We start from the raw sequence: 14742 nt of genomic DNA on the forward strand, positions 1-14742 counted from the left end.
AATGCTAGGCTTTTGTAAGCATTATGGTTGTCAGTCACAGAATCATCTAAAAATAGAAAAAATATGGTAGTAGTTATTTACAAGAATATAAAAAATGTTCGAATCACTAAGCATAGTTACCACCACTAATGGGGTAATCTCATAATTGAACAATATTGTCTTAATGGTTGTCAAAATTGAACAATCTTGTTTGAATGGTTGGTTGACAAGAAAGAAAGAAAATTTTGCAAATTAAGAAAGAAAATAAAGATACAACAGAAAATGTGGTTATGATGTAAAAATGTCAATATTATCATTTTAATCTATTTTTAAACATGATAAAATTATATCTTTAACTAATTTATTTCATTTATTGCTATAAAATGTAAAATTATTCATTTATTACTATAAAATGAGAATGTATTCATTTATTACTATAAAATAAGAATTTGAATTAGTAAAGAGATTACTCTGTCTATATATTGATATTCGCTAAAAATAAACCCTAAAGAAAAAACCCTATCGATCTTATTATGCTATCTCAAGATTTCCATGTCGAACATCAGAGTTTCAAAGTAATGATGCCTTCGTGGAAAATGTAGGGAACCCTATCGACCTTATTATACTATCTGAAGATATCTATGTGGAACATCAAAGTAATGTCATGTATATGTTCTCGAAAAGGTAAGATGGAACATGTTCTCATAGTGGTAAGATGATGAGTATTTGAATATATTCAACATGATCATTACTCAAATATATTTGGCATCCTCGAAAATGTAGTAGATGGTAGTAGTTATTTACAAGATGCAAAAAAAGGTTTGTAAATGAGTAAGTGTAGTTATCACCATTTTATGGGGTAATCTCATAATTGAACAATCTTGTGTTAATAGTGGGTTGACAAGAAGAATAAAATTTTACAAATTAAGGAAAATGGGGATACCATAGAAAATGTAGTATGCGGTTATCATGTAAAAATGTCAGTACTGTCACTTTGATCTATTTTTAAGCGTTGGACAAATATGAAAAATATTGTCTCAAATGTTGAACTACATACCTATTGAAGGTCATTGATTGGGGCCGTGAAATATATTTCCTTTATCGACGCTTCAGAACCTTCATAATTTTCCTTCCAATCCCTTGGAAAAACAAATATATGAAAAAATATGAAGTGAAATACTTCAATGGATTGATTTTTCAGAGTTGAGCAGAGAAAGATGTAATTACAAGCAGAAGTAAATATAAGGAGACACAAATCCATAACAAACCTTCGGGTTGAATGGAAAGATTAAGAGATTATGCTTGATATGAAGTGTAACCTTGATGGTTCTCATTCTGCGGAAATTTCATCATTTTCTCCTAAGGAAGGGCGAAAAGATGTCCACTTTGCTCAAAGACTTAGTCCAAAAAATCTTCATCGATGACATGATGGATGATATAAAAAAATTCCAAAGTTTACATATGACTATAAAGATCAATCAACCATTCCATACATAATAATTTTAATCGGTTCCGCTTAAATCATTGAACTGAATGAAAGGCCAGGGAAATGAAAGTTGAAAATTAAAACTGAGAGTTAAAAATACCTTGTGAACTTGTGTTACACTCGCCTTAAGTTTAGGATTGGAAATATCAATTCATGCAAGATTCACATGCTCAGAATAATCTATCTTAGTCATGGTTAATTCTATCTTTTGTGATTTGTTTCTTCTAAATCTTTGATACCTTCAAGATATGCCATGTTCACCAATACCAATACATAGATACTTCTCCTCTGCTATCAATGAATGCGTAAAAGAAACCTCTGTTATCAACGAATGCGAACATAAGTGCTGCCATTATAACTGATGCCCTAAAAATGGCTAAACAACCTCCATTACGTCCCATTGCACTTTTTTAGGTGTTGCCAGAACCTCCTGCAGACTTTAGAGTGTTACATCAGTCAAAGAATTGGAATTTTTTGAAATGCCCTACATAGAGGGAGACCTTCATAAGACATTTTATAATATTATTTAAATTTTTTTAGAAACATGTAAAAATCAAAATTTAAATTTTTTTTAACTGGTAAATTTAGTTGAGCACTTCTCTAGCATGCTAGAGGGATTTGGAAGGGCTGTGACTTGTTCAAATTTGAACACTGATTAGAAAAGCCGCGATGGCAACATGTAGAAAGGTCGGAGAGACACTGCCGTCGAAAAAGCCGGAAGTTGGAAACCTAAGTAAATAGTGAGGTCAATGTGAGAGGCGTGGAATAGAGGGTTAAAAACGAAAGGGAACGAAAAAAAATATGTGAAACCCTGGTTTGCGTTTCCGATACTCCTGTGGAAAATCCCCTAATGTTGTAGCCGCCATTCAAAATTGATGTGTGTTGTGTGCTGCATAGAACCCTGACTTTGCATAGAACCCTGACTTTGTGAAAACTTCGGCTCGAAGAATAAAGGGGGCGTCGCTCTCGATGAACCCTCACTGTGTGAAAACCCTAGATGGAAGCAGAGAGGGAGCGTCACTCTCCGTGACAACAAAATGAAATGAAACAAATTGTCGACAACCCCTTGCTCCATACAGAGTCGCTTATATTTAAGAAAATAACATATATTATAATTCATTACTTGCTACATTTAAACGTTTAAATTTTTAATATTTTTTAATTTAATTTTATAAAAAATATTATGTATTAATTAACAATTTTATTGACAAATATTATCACTTAATAGGGTAAGTAATTAATAGGGTAAGTAATAGTAAGTGTTTTGTAAAGTTTAATATTCTATAATTAAATTTTAAATTTCTATTGTATTTATCAAAATTTATGTTTTCCGTTTTTTTAATAGATAAAGTAGAATATATTTATCTATTATTATATGTGCTTTTGGCAGGATATAACGTATTCAGTTTTTCATTGATCTGCTATTAGTTTTTCTTTGATTAAAAAAAATTAAAATTTATTCAAAGTTTAACATTGTGAAATAAAATTTATTATTTTTAAATAAAATTTATTTCTATTTATCTCAAATATGATTTGTTGAAATGTCTCCCCTACTATTGTATAATGATGACGAAATTGACCTTTGTGTACTCTATTATTAATTACTATGTACTATATCAATAAAAACTATGTACAATAAATATAAACAATTTGAAAAATAACATTATATATTAATTACTATGTACCATAAACACAAATGGTTTGTAATTAAATTCAAAAATTCCAGTTTGGTGTAAACTATTGAATAGAAAATTTTTATGGGTTTTATTTTTTAATTTAAAAAATATAAATTTGAAAAAAATATGTAAAAATAACATGTGTACAATTTGTACAACTTTCATTATATCATCTATATTCTAATGACATGACATGTGTAATATAATATGCACATTATATAAAAAAATTGTCCTCATTCTATCTTAAATAAATAATTATTAACTGGTTATCATTCTCTTCAATGTCAATTATATATATAGATATATATACCAAAAAAATAATTAATTATATTAAAAATTTAATAAAGAAGGTTAAATAAATATTCATATAACTCGTTTTACAATTTTATTATTGTTTAAAGTACATACAAAACCTCATGATATTAAAATATTTTGTTGAACTAAGTGATAGGAACGCTAGTATTAAATAGTAAGAAAATAAATAGAATTTTCTAAATCTTATCGTAGTAAGTATTTTTATCTGGGAACCCTTGTTTTTTCCAATGGCAGCAGTGGGGAGAGCGCGCGCGGCCGGAGCTACTACACAGGGAGTCCATGGCAGACTATCAACCGATACTTCATCCAATAGCTCGTCGACAATCTGCAGTTACTGCTAAGTAGCCGGATGGTCCTGCACATTGAGGCTACAATACTCACGTGTTTTTGGGCTATCAATGGCCTATTGCTATTAGCGGAGGAACCTACAGGCCCTGCCCACATCTCCTTCTTGACAAACACGTGCTTCCGGCTCGACGACCTACACTCCTACTCCCTCCTTCCGCCTGTAGCTCCTTCTCAACATGTTTCCTGCTGAAGGGTACGTGGCTCGTCGATAGTTTTAGTCGCATGCAAGCCTCCTCCTATATAAGTCCGCGAGCTCTGTCTCTTCCGGTTTCCTCCCTCCGGCCCCGAGGGCCGGAGGCTTTCATAGTCTCTGCAGCCCAGCCTCCGTCTGTCTGTTTGATGGCTCCCTGCTCCTGGCTTTTTTCGCGGCTGCTCTCAGGTATGGCTACACCCTCTTTACAGGTTAGATTCTTCTGATATGGTAGACTTATTACAGGTTTTATTCCTCTGATAGGATAGAATGCTTTACAAATGAACGTCGCCTCTATTTAGTTAACTATAAGGCTCATGTTTTAACTAAATGTTACTCAGTGCTCTAAGGAACCGTCTCTGCTATATTGCTATAAGGCTCATGTTATAGCTAATGTTATTCAGTGCTCTAAGGAAACCGTCTCTGCTATTTTGCCATATGTTTTCTGTGGCCATCTACATGAATCCATAAGGTTGGCACCATCAATTTCTTCTCAAATGTGGTGGTGTTTTTGCTCACTCTTTTCCAGAGTCTGGTCCACGTTCTATATCTATAGACCATGCCGAGACTTCCGTATTCGTTTCTGTAAATGGTGGTGTGTCTGTCATTGCTGCTGTTGCTGCATTCACTGAACTCCTGAACCAGCTATCGATTCTCCTACACCCTCCCGGTTTTTTTTCCGTTCACCTTACCGCATTTCCATTTCAAATCTATTTTCCGGCGACCCTCCTTCACTCCTCTTCAGTTTCCTTAATTGCCCTCTGCCACCTTTTCGCGCAGAAGTCAATCTGGCGGCAGCCTTCCGTCACCTTCCTCCAAAGGATCCCATTCTAGATCATTCCAAGGTACGGGCCTGTCATAATATCACCCTTTATCACTTATGATCTTCCCCTCTGGGCATTATTCTCCACAGGCACACCTTCCACCTTTTCCCCGCTGTACGAGGGCCTCTACTTTTGGCACACTCTAAGGTACGGGATATCCTAACACAGGGATTCTTCATCAATTCCACTGTCTTCTTTTCATCTCGGGATGGCCACTGACAGCGACTCTCCAGCTACTAAGGAGTTATTTGCCACGGCAATCCATACCGAGTCCGTTCACAACTTGTCCTTGCAAAATCCAAGGTGGCTCTCCACGCTGTCCGACTACATGCCACCAGAGCTGAGGGACCCTCCCCTCATGGGATCCACCCGTATCACAAAGGGGCGCCAAAAACGTCCGGTCAAAACGGTTCCTCATCCGTCTGTTACTGTCTCTGGTCCGTCACTAGTTGATCGAATTGATAGTTTACAAAGGTATGCCCTTGTGGGGAAGTGGTATTTTCCAGAGCTTGATGAATCCCAAATGAGAAGCTGGATAACCAAATCCTGGGTCCCTATTATTGGATACTCTCCTATTGTTTCAAGGCTAATGAAGGACTGGTTCTCCTTCCACTTCCAAAAAGAGGAAGACCTGGAACTCATCCTGAGCCGGCCATGGGTCTCGGGCCGAAGTTTTCTTCCACTTTCCAGATGGTTCCTCGGTTTTGATCCTCTAAAGAGCACTCCCACCCACAGCATGATCTGGGTCAAACTGCCGAATCTTCCTCTGCAGCTGTGGACGGCAGAGACTCTTGCTATCATTGGTGGCGCTATCGGGAAATTCATTTATGTCGACCCCTGGGTTCGTGGCGAAAAGGACAAAAGAGTAGCATGGATCCTTATAGAAAGACCATACAAAGGAGGCTATCCGGACCAAATCGAAATCACCTGGGATGGAATCAAGATCCAACAGAGGCTAGATTACTGGGGCATTCCTTTTCGCTGTTCTGCCTGCCACCGTACAGGTCATCTTGTCAAAGATTGTCGCTTCAGCCGACGCAGACGCTGCCCCCCTTCGCGGGCTACTAAGAAACACGAAGGGTCCATCTCCCTCTCTGAAAAAGATGCCCCTCTTGAGGAGAATTTCTCCTTCCAATCAAAAGAATACAGATGCTCACAGGAAGCTGAACCTCCCAATCCAGGTTCGCCCGTCCTTACAGGATTCAGAAGCACCCCCATGTCAGAGGCGACCCCTTCTTCACCATACAACTCAAGGGAAAATTTTTGCAGCTCCCCAGTTCATGAACAGCATGAAGAGGCCCCTGTCTCCGCCCCCCCAACCATGAATGTCTCAGATTTTGTGGTTGGCTCCCACCCCATCACTATCTCTTCCTCACCGTCCCCTCCCTCTGCTTCCCTAAAAGGGAAAGGCATTCACCTCTCCCCGCCCCCCATTTGAATCCCCAGCCAACTATCCTGACAGTGACATTGAGCATCTCCTCAACTGCAACCCTCCTGTCCTGGAGCCACTAACTATTCATAAACCATCTTTCCCCTCTATCAGCCCCAACTCGGCCAGAAATATCACTGTCAGGAAAAAGTCCCGGGGAGGGAGTCGACACTACAAAGGGCGAACCATATCCTCCGAACTTGGCCTATCAAACCTCCCCCTCGTTGATGTCCCCATCTTCGAATCCCCTCCCTCTCAGCCCCTTAGAGCAGGCACGGCTGGACAGTCGTCCAAATGACCTTTCTAATCTCATACAATATTAGAGGCCTCGGAGCCGGCCCAAAGTATTTGGCTCTAAGGGGAACCTTCCTCTCTGCTCGCCCCTCCATCATCTTCATACAAGAAACCATGCACCCCAGTTCTGTCTCTATTGCTTTCTTTCGCAAGATGTATCCTTCTTGGCACATGGTCGCCACCAATGCCGACGGCCTCTCGGGTGGTCTAGTTTCCATGTGGGATCCGACTATTATTATCGCCAGGGCCTTCAAATGCTCTGCAGGAATTCTTCTCTCTGCTTCTATCAAGGGAAGGCCGACTACTTTAAATCTGCTGAATATATACGCCCCATTCAAACACAGGCAAACTTTCTGGGACTCCTTCTTCTCCACGGGCATTATGGATATCGGCTCGCTGCTCGTCGCAGGTGATTTTAATCTCACATTAAGTGCAGATGAATGTTGGGGCAATGGCCTCCCTCTCGACAGAATGGCGGAAAGAATGCGGAGAGAGTTTTTTAACCGCAAACTTGTCGACATTTGCCCGGCGGTCATGGCCCCCACATGGGACAACGGCAGACTGGACAATGCTTTTATAGCGAAGAGACTAGATCGGTTCCTCTTACATGCAAATATCATCCAACAATGGGGGATGCCAAGCGCTAAATCCGGGTGGGAGCTTACTTCTGATCATAAGCCTATTTTCCTGGAATGGGCTCAGGAGGAGCGTCGAATGGGGTACTCCTTCAAATTTAACTCTGTACATCTCCAGGACGAATCTTTCAACAAATATATAGAGCAATGCTGGGAGGATATTAACAAATCTCAAGACGCCTTCCTCCTCACTTTTCGGGATAAGGTCAATCTCCTCAGAGGAAAAACCAAAACATGGCAGCATTCACAGAAAATTAAAGACACAAAAGATCTGATCGCCATCAACACAGAAATTGACAAGATCGCATCCTCCATCCCCAACTACGGTCGATCTATTGCTATGGCTTCGACCCTATGCACTCTTGAGAGGAACAAACACGCTCTTCTCCTCAAAGAAGAGGCCACCTGGCGTCTCAAAAGCCGCGCCACCTGGCTAAAAAACGGGGACAGGAATTCTCGCTTCTTCCATTCCTATGCAAATGGCCGTCGACTTAAAAACTCCATATGGAAGATCGAAAACGAACAAGGTCTGTGTTTTTCCTCTCAGCATGAAATTGCAGCGGAGGCCACACGGTTTTACAGGCGGCAATATTCCAGACAACATAATGTCATCTCCGACTCTTTCTGGGCGGTTGAGAATCTACCCACCATGTTCGATGACCAGGCTAACGACGCCTTCTTCAGAACCGTCACGGAGGAGGAGCTGTCGGCTTCCATAAAGTCTCTCGGTAAAGACAAGAGTCCCGGCCCCGATGGCTGGCCGGTGGAATTCTTCTCCCACTTTTTTGAGCTCTTCAAAAAAGACCTCCTCTGCATGGTCGACATGTCTCGCCTCTCGGGAAACATCAACAGCGCACTCATGGCCACATTTATTGCTTTAATCCCAAAGACAGAACGGCCCTCTACCTTTGGTGACTATCGACCGATTTCTCTATGCAACACCCTCTATAAGATCATCTCAAAAATTATAGCTGACAGATTGAAGAAGGTTCTAAATTCATATATATCAGAAGAACAGCATGCCTTCCTCAAGGACCGGCTTATTATGGATGCGGTTGCCATGGCTCAGGAATGCATACATTCTATCTGCAGCAAGAACATCAACGCAGCTGCCCTCAAAATCGACCTCAAAAAGGCCTTTGACTGTGTCAATTGGAGTTTCCTCCACATACTTCTAGCCAAAATCGGCTTGAGACCCCAGGCTATCAAATGGATTATGGCATGCGTGGAATCAGTCCAGTATTCAGTCATCATCAACGGGATTCCTTCTTCTTTCTTCCATGCTGAGAGAGGACTCCGACAGGGATGCCCTCTCTCCCCTCTCCTGTTCATATTGGTCATGAATTGCCTCAGTTCCCACATCAACCTTGCTGTCAATGATGGTAGACTCAAGCCGGTCCGCATATGCAGGGATATCTCCCTCTCACACAACTTTTTTGTCGATGACATCCTTCTCTTCGCTATGCTCTGCAAGTCATCCTGGATCTTCCTCTACATGCTCTTCAACAGATTCCATGCTGCCACTGGCCTCTCGATAAACTGCAGCAAAACTGTGCTATATCATAACAACACGGACCCTGCTCTGGCACTCTGGATTGCAGACCGTTTTGGCATCAACCTTGCCCTCATCAAGGACGGCTTCTCCTACCTGGGATTTCGCCTAAAAGCCATGGGACTCCAATGCATGGACTGGGCATGGCTGGTCGACCGTTTCCTCCACAAAATCTCTCGATGGGAAATGCGCCTTCTCTCACTTGCTGGTCGTTTTATTCTGGTACAGTCTGTCCTCTCACAACTCTCAATTTACTGGCGACACCTCTTTCTCCTTCCATCCTCCGTCATCAATCAATTCAAATCCATCTCTGCCACTTTTTTGTGGAGCGGTCGGTCCTCCCCACTCAAATTACATCTGGTCAAGCTGGGCTCTATCTCACGCCCAAAGGAGAAAGGTGGATGGGGCCTCCTTGATATGCATCTTTTTGGCAAGGCTCTTATTTGTAAGTCTTTACACAGAGGTTTTTTCGGCGACAGCCCATGGAGCCTTTTGATAAAACAGAAGTACCTCAAGGGACGCCCCCTGGCACACTGGCTTCATCGGCCCACTCTTGGCATCCGTCGTGGCTCCCCAATTTGGATCTGTTTTAAAAAAATCCATCCTCTTTTCAGAATCCATCTCAAATGGACCCTTTACTCAGGCTCCTCCATTCTCATAGGCATTGACCCCACTCTTTTCAATTTTGAGTCTTTGATCCCCCCTCCCCTTCTCTCCTTTTTTCATTCCCGAGGCTTTTTTACATGGAACACCCTCATCGAGTCATGGTCCTCTCTACAACCAGTTTGGAAATCCGCCCTCATGCTTGCCATCCCCCCCCATCTACTCGCCTACTGGACTTCCTTCACTTCTCACTTTTCCCATCAGGGTATCCTCCAACATGGAACAAAGGATTCCCTCATATGGTCTACTGACTCCACCATCCATCCCATCACAGTCAGGAAAATATACTCTTCCATCATAGCTGAACTCCCTCCCCTTTCCTCCTTTTTTCCCGTCAAATATTGGAAGGCCCCTTGCCCTCTAAAAGTCATTCTATTCTCCTGGCTGCTTTTTTATGACAAAAATCTCTCCTGGGAGGTATTACTGCGAAAGGGCTGGAATGGTCCTGGTCGATGCGTTCTTTGTCTTCAGGACAATGAAACAAATCTACACATGTTTCTACACTGTCATGCTGCCCTAGGAATCTGGCGGGAGCTCTCGACTCTTCACAGCTTCCCTCTCACACACTTCTCATCCATCCAGGAGGCTTTCAAATGGTGGGCAGTCCAAAGCTCAGACAGACAGGCACTCTTCTGCCTTACTTGCTGGAATATCTGGTTATGGAGGAACCGGCGCATTTTTCAGGCCTCCTGCCTGCCTTTGCTCTCCATCGTCCCTCTCATCTCGGGATCGATTTCCTCTCGGCTATAACTGGGGATATATGTTCTGCGCATTATGGTTACAGGTGGGTTCCTCATATGTATTTATCCATACTTTGTATACAGAGCTCGATGCTGTTCCATCCGTCCTCATGCGCCCCTCGTCGCATTATTCGATCTCCTTTCCCATGGCGGGAGCTGTTTTTGATAACAACTGCTTATCCTTTCTGCATCAGGTTTTCCTCAATGTCTTGTATTTACACATGCTGCCGATTCATATTCACGAAACACTTTCAGATGCTGCTCAATCTGTATATGCTGTCTGATACATTCCTCTTGCGTCTTTTTTTTGACGCCATATTTCCACATTTCCAGGTCTGTTAAAAGCTATTCATATATGTAATATGCTGTCTGATGCATCTCTCTCGCGTCCTCTCGACGCCATATATCCTCATTCAGGACTGCGGTCTCAATGTTAACATGATATTTTTCTCTATATCTAATATGAAGATTTTTTCCTGCTGAAAAAAAAAGTATTTTTATCTGATAATTGATATATAGACTAAATATAGAAGGAAAGTTTGATGTTAGAACACTCAATTGCAAGGTGTTATATATAACAGAAATTATTGCGTCGAAAGGTTGGGGGCGCCATAAATTTTAATAGAAGTTTATATGATTAATATAAGCTTGCAAAATATATGCAATATTCTCGGCCTATATGTTGCAATATATAGACCTATTAGTTAGCTATAATTTAATAATTATTATTCAATTTTTGAATTTCTTTTAATGGTTGAAATACTTAATCCTTAGGAACTTTATTAACAAAATTAGATTGAAGTTTATTTACGACTATAATTTTTAAATTGAATATTCCGTGAAATTATTTTAAGATTCAATTTTTATACACATATTATAAGAATTTATTGAGCATCTTATTTAAAAATAAAATTAAAAACTATTTTAAATTCGAAAGAATATTAATCATATCATTTTCAAAAAATTATAATTATTTAAAATATTCGATTTGTATTCGAAATTTTAAAATTGATTTGCACATAGCATGCATCGACGGAATGGTGGACATAGTATCGTTATTTAAATTATTGATAACAATTATAATGTCATTTTTTTGGGATTATATTGCAAAGTTGTTTCCATTATTCCATTACTTTGATAGAGGATGTTGGATCATAGGCTTGAAGAAGGGATGTTGAATTATTTTTTATATAGGCTTAAAGTAAGTTAACTAGAAATAAGCCTAGAATGTCATAAATATTTATATGTGTAAATTGCAATGGAAAGATCTTGTGTGTAGATATGTCTATTAGCGAAATGTTTTTGAAAGGTGAATGTTGATTTCCTTGGAATGGCTTGATCATTTCGTTGCTTTCTTCTCATTTTGCTTCTCGAACATTGTTGTTTTTTGTGAGAATGTTCACTTGGTGAAAAATGTTATATTATAAGAGATATTTATGTGCTAAAGCCATATTTTAGGCATTCTATACATAATGTTACCGAGAATATCGATAAATATTTTTTAATGAATGCAATGTTTAATATTATAGCCATGTCGTTAACATGCTCTATGTTTTTCTTTGGCATAAAATATGCAGTGTCTCCTTTGTTTTCAGGAAAGTTGTTGCTTTTACCCTAGATGCAACTATTTGGAAGTTTTTTCCATTTGAGATTATTGAGCTTATTTTTCATTGGCTTCCTTTATCGGTGTTGATGAGATTTAAGTTGGTTTGTAAACAATGGAGTCTTTTATTGCAAGACCCAATTTTCCTCGCCAGTTGTGATCGATTCATCGACAAAAAAGAATGGATTTATTTCTTTGCAAATTCATGTGGCCCATGACTTCTTTGTTGGATCTTACCTTTGAGACAAAGGACAAATACCTTCCATGTTTTTTCCTTTTCTTCATTCTAGATACAAAATTGAATGTAGAGTAGAATAAAAGATTATATTTAGTTCACCTGGAAATTATTTGTGTTCTAAGAATTACTTTTTTTGTCAAATCTTTTACAAAGATGTCTAGAAATATTGAAGTTCTTCGTCGTGGGGAGCTGAGATCCTTTTGTGTTTTAGAGAAATGTAGTTCACTAAAATATGTATGGGTTTTACTATAACATGTGTCCAACAAGATGGATCTACATTTTTTAATTTGCAGTAGTGTTAACATGGTTTGGAAGAGCATGAAACTTCCTTCTGGCAGCGTGCCACCACCAAAGTAGCCTATCTTCTACAAAGGAAAACTTTTTAATTCTATATTTGGACAAAGATTATGATGATTACCTGCATAATATCTGGGTTTATTATATACCTTGGGTTTATAATATTAAACCCATGGGTTTAATATTATTCCATTGGGTTTTTTAGTATTAATCGCTTGTGTTTATTAGTCCCTTGGGTTTATAACATCAATCCCTTGGGTTTATTAATGTAAGAGTTCATACTCCTAGGATATAATATTATTCATAGGGTCTATAATATTAATCCTAGGGTTCAATATAAATCCCTTGGGTTTATAATCATGGTCAACCATGGTCCAATGTAACATTATGACAATGGTTGTCTCACTATGAAAATAAACCATGTTCAACCATCCTCAACCATTGTCAACCATCGTCAACCATGGTCCAATGCCACATCGTGACAAATATTGTCTCAAAATGAAAATCAACCATGGTCAGCCATGTTCAACAGTGGTTAACCATGGTCAAATTTCACATTGTGTCAAAGGTTTTCTCAATATTAAAAACAATCATGCTCAACCATGGTCCAATGTCAGATTGTGACAAAGATTATCTCAGTATGAAAATCAACCATGGTCATCCATCGTCAATCATTGTTAACCATGGTCCAACATCACATTATAAAAAAGAATGTATGAATATGAAAATAGACCACGGTCAACCATGGTGAATCATGGTTAATGATCATCAATAACCATGGTCACATTATGACAAAGTTGTCTCATGGTCCAACGTCACATCGTGACAACCATGGTTAACCATGCTCAAGCTTAGTCTAATGTCCCATTGTGACAAACATTATCTCAATATGAAAATCAGCCATGGTCAACCATGGTCAATCATATTCAACCATTGTCCAACGTAACATTATGAAAATGATTCTTTCAATATGAAAACCAATCATGGTCCAACGTCGCATTGTGACAAAGATTGTCTCAACTCAATATGAAAATCAACCATGGTCATCCATGTTTCTTTAGAGTTTATAGTATTTATCTTAGGGATTATATACCTTGAGATGTCAATCATTTGGGTTTTTAGTATTAATTCCTTGCATTTATTAGTTCCTTGGGTTTATAATATCAATCCCTTGGGTTTATTAATCTAAGGGTTCATATTCCTAGGGTATACTATTATTGATAGGGTTGATAATATTAATCTTAGGGTTTAATATAAATCCCTTAAGTTTATAATTCATTGCGCTTATAATGTAAATTCATTTGGTTTATAATATTAATCATAGGATTTATATTCCTAGGTTTTAATTTTCATCCTAGGTTTTAATGTTATTCTCTTTGGTTTATAATTTCTTGGATTTTTAATATTTATCCCTTAGGTTTATAATATTAATCACAAGGTTCATGATATTAATATTAGGGATTGTCTTGATATGAAAATCAATAATGGTAGATCATGATCAACCATGGTCGAACGTCACATTATGACATTGAAGGTCTCAATATGAAAATCAACCATGGTCGACCATGGTCAACCATGTTTATTTTAGGTCTTATAATATTTATCTTAGGGTTTATATACTTTGGGTTTATAACATTAATCCGTTAAATTTAATATTATTCCCTTGGGTTCATAATCTGTTGGGGCTTTAGCATTAATCTCGTGGGTTTATTATTACCTTGGATTTATAATACCAAACCCTTGGATTTATTAATATAAGGGTTCAACCATGGTCGAGCATGGTCTAACATCACATTGTGAAAAAGATTGTCTCAATATGAAAATCAATCATGGTCACCCATGGTCAATCATGGTCAATATGAAAATCAACCATGGTCAATCATGGTTAAACATGGTCAACCATGACTTAACGTCACATTGTGAAAAAGATTGTCGGAGTATGAAAATCTACCATGGTCAAACATTGTCAACCATGGTCCCACATCACATTATGGCAAAGATTGTATCAATATGAAAATCAACCATGGTCCCACGTTGCATTGTGAAAAAGATTGTATCAATATGAAAATCAACCATGGTCAACCGTGTTTATTTAAGGGTTTATTAAATTTATCTTGGGGCTTATATACCTTGGCTTTATGTTATTACCTTAGGTTTAATATTATTTCCTTAGGTTTATAATCCCTTGGATTTTTAGTATTAACCCCTTGGGTCTATAATATCAATCATTGTCAATGATGATCAATCATGGTCAACCATGTTTTATAAAATCAATCATGGTTTGTTGCATTGTGACAAGGATTGTCTCAATATGAAAGTCAACAAAGGCCAACCATGGTCAACCATGTTTATTTTAAGGTTTATAATATTTATCTTACTATTTATATACCTTGTATTTATAATATTAATCCGTTGGGTAATATTTTTCCCTTGGGTTCATAACCCCTTGGGGCTTTATTATTAATCCATTGGG

The sequence above is a fragment of the Pinus tabuliformis genome, chromosome Q (assembly GCF_031772625.1).
Source record: "Pinus tabuliformis cultivar Carrire ecotype Pingquan chromosome Q, CPIR1, whole genome shotgun sequence".
NCBI classification, from domain to species: Eukaryota; Viridiplantae; Streptophyta; class Pinopsida; order Pinales; family Pinaceae; genus Pinus; species Pinus tabuliformis.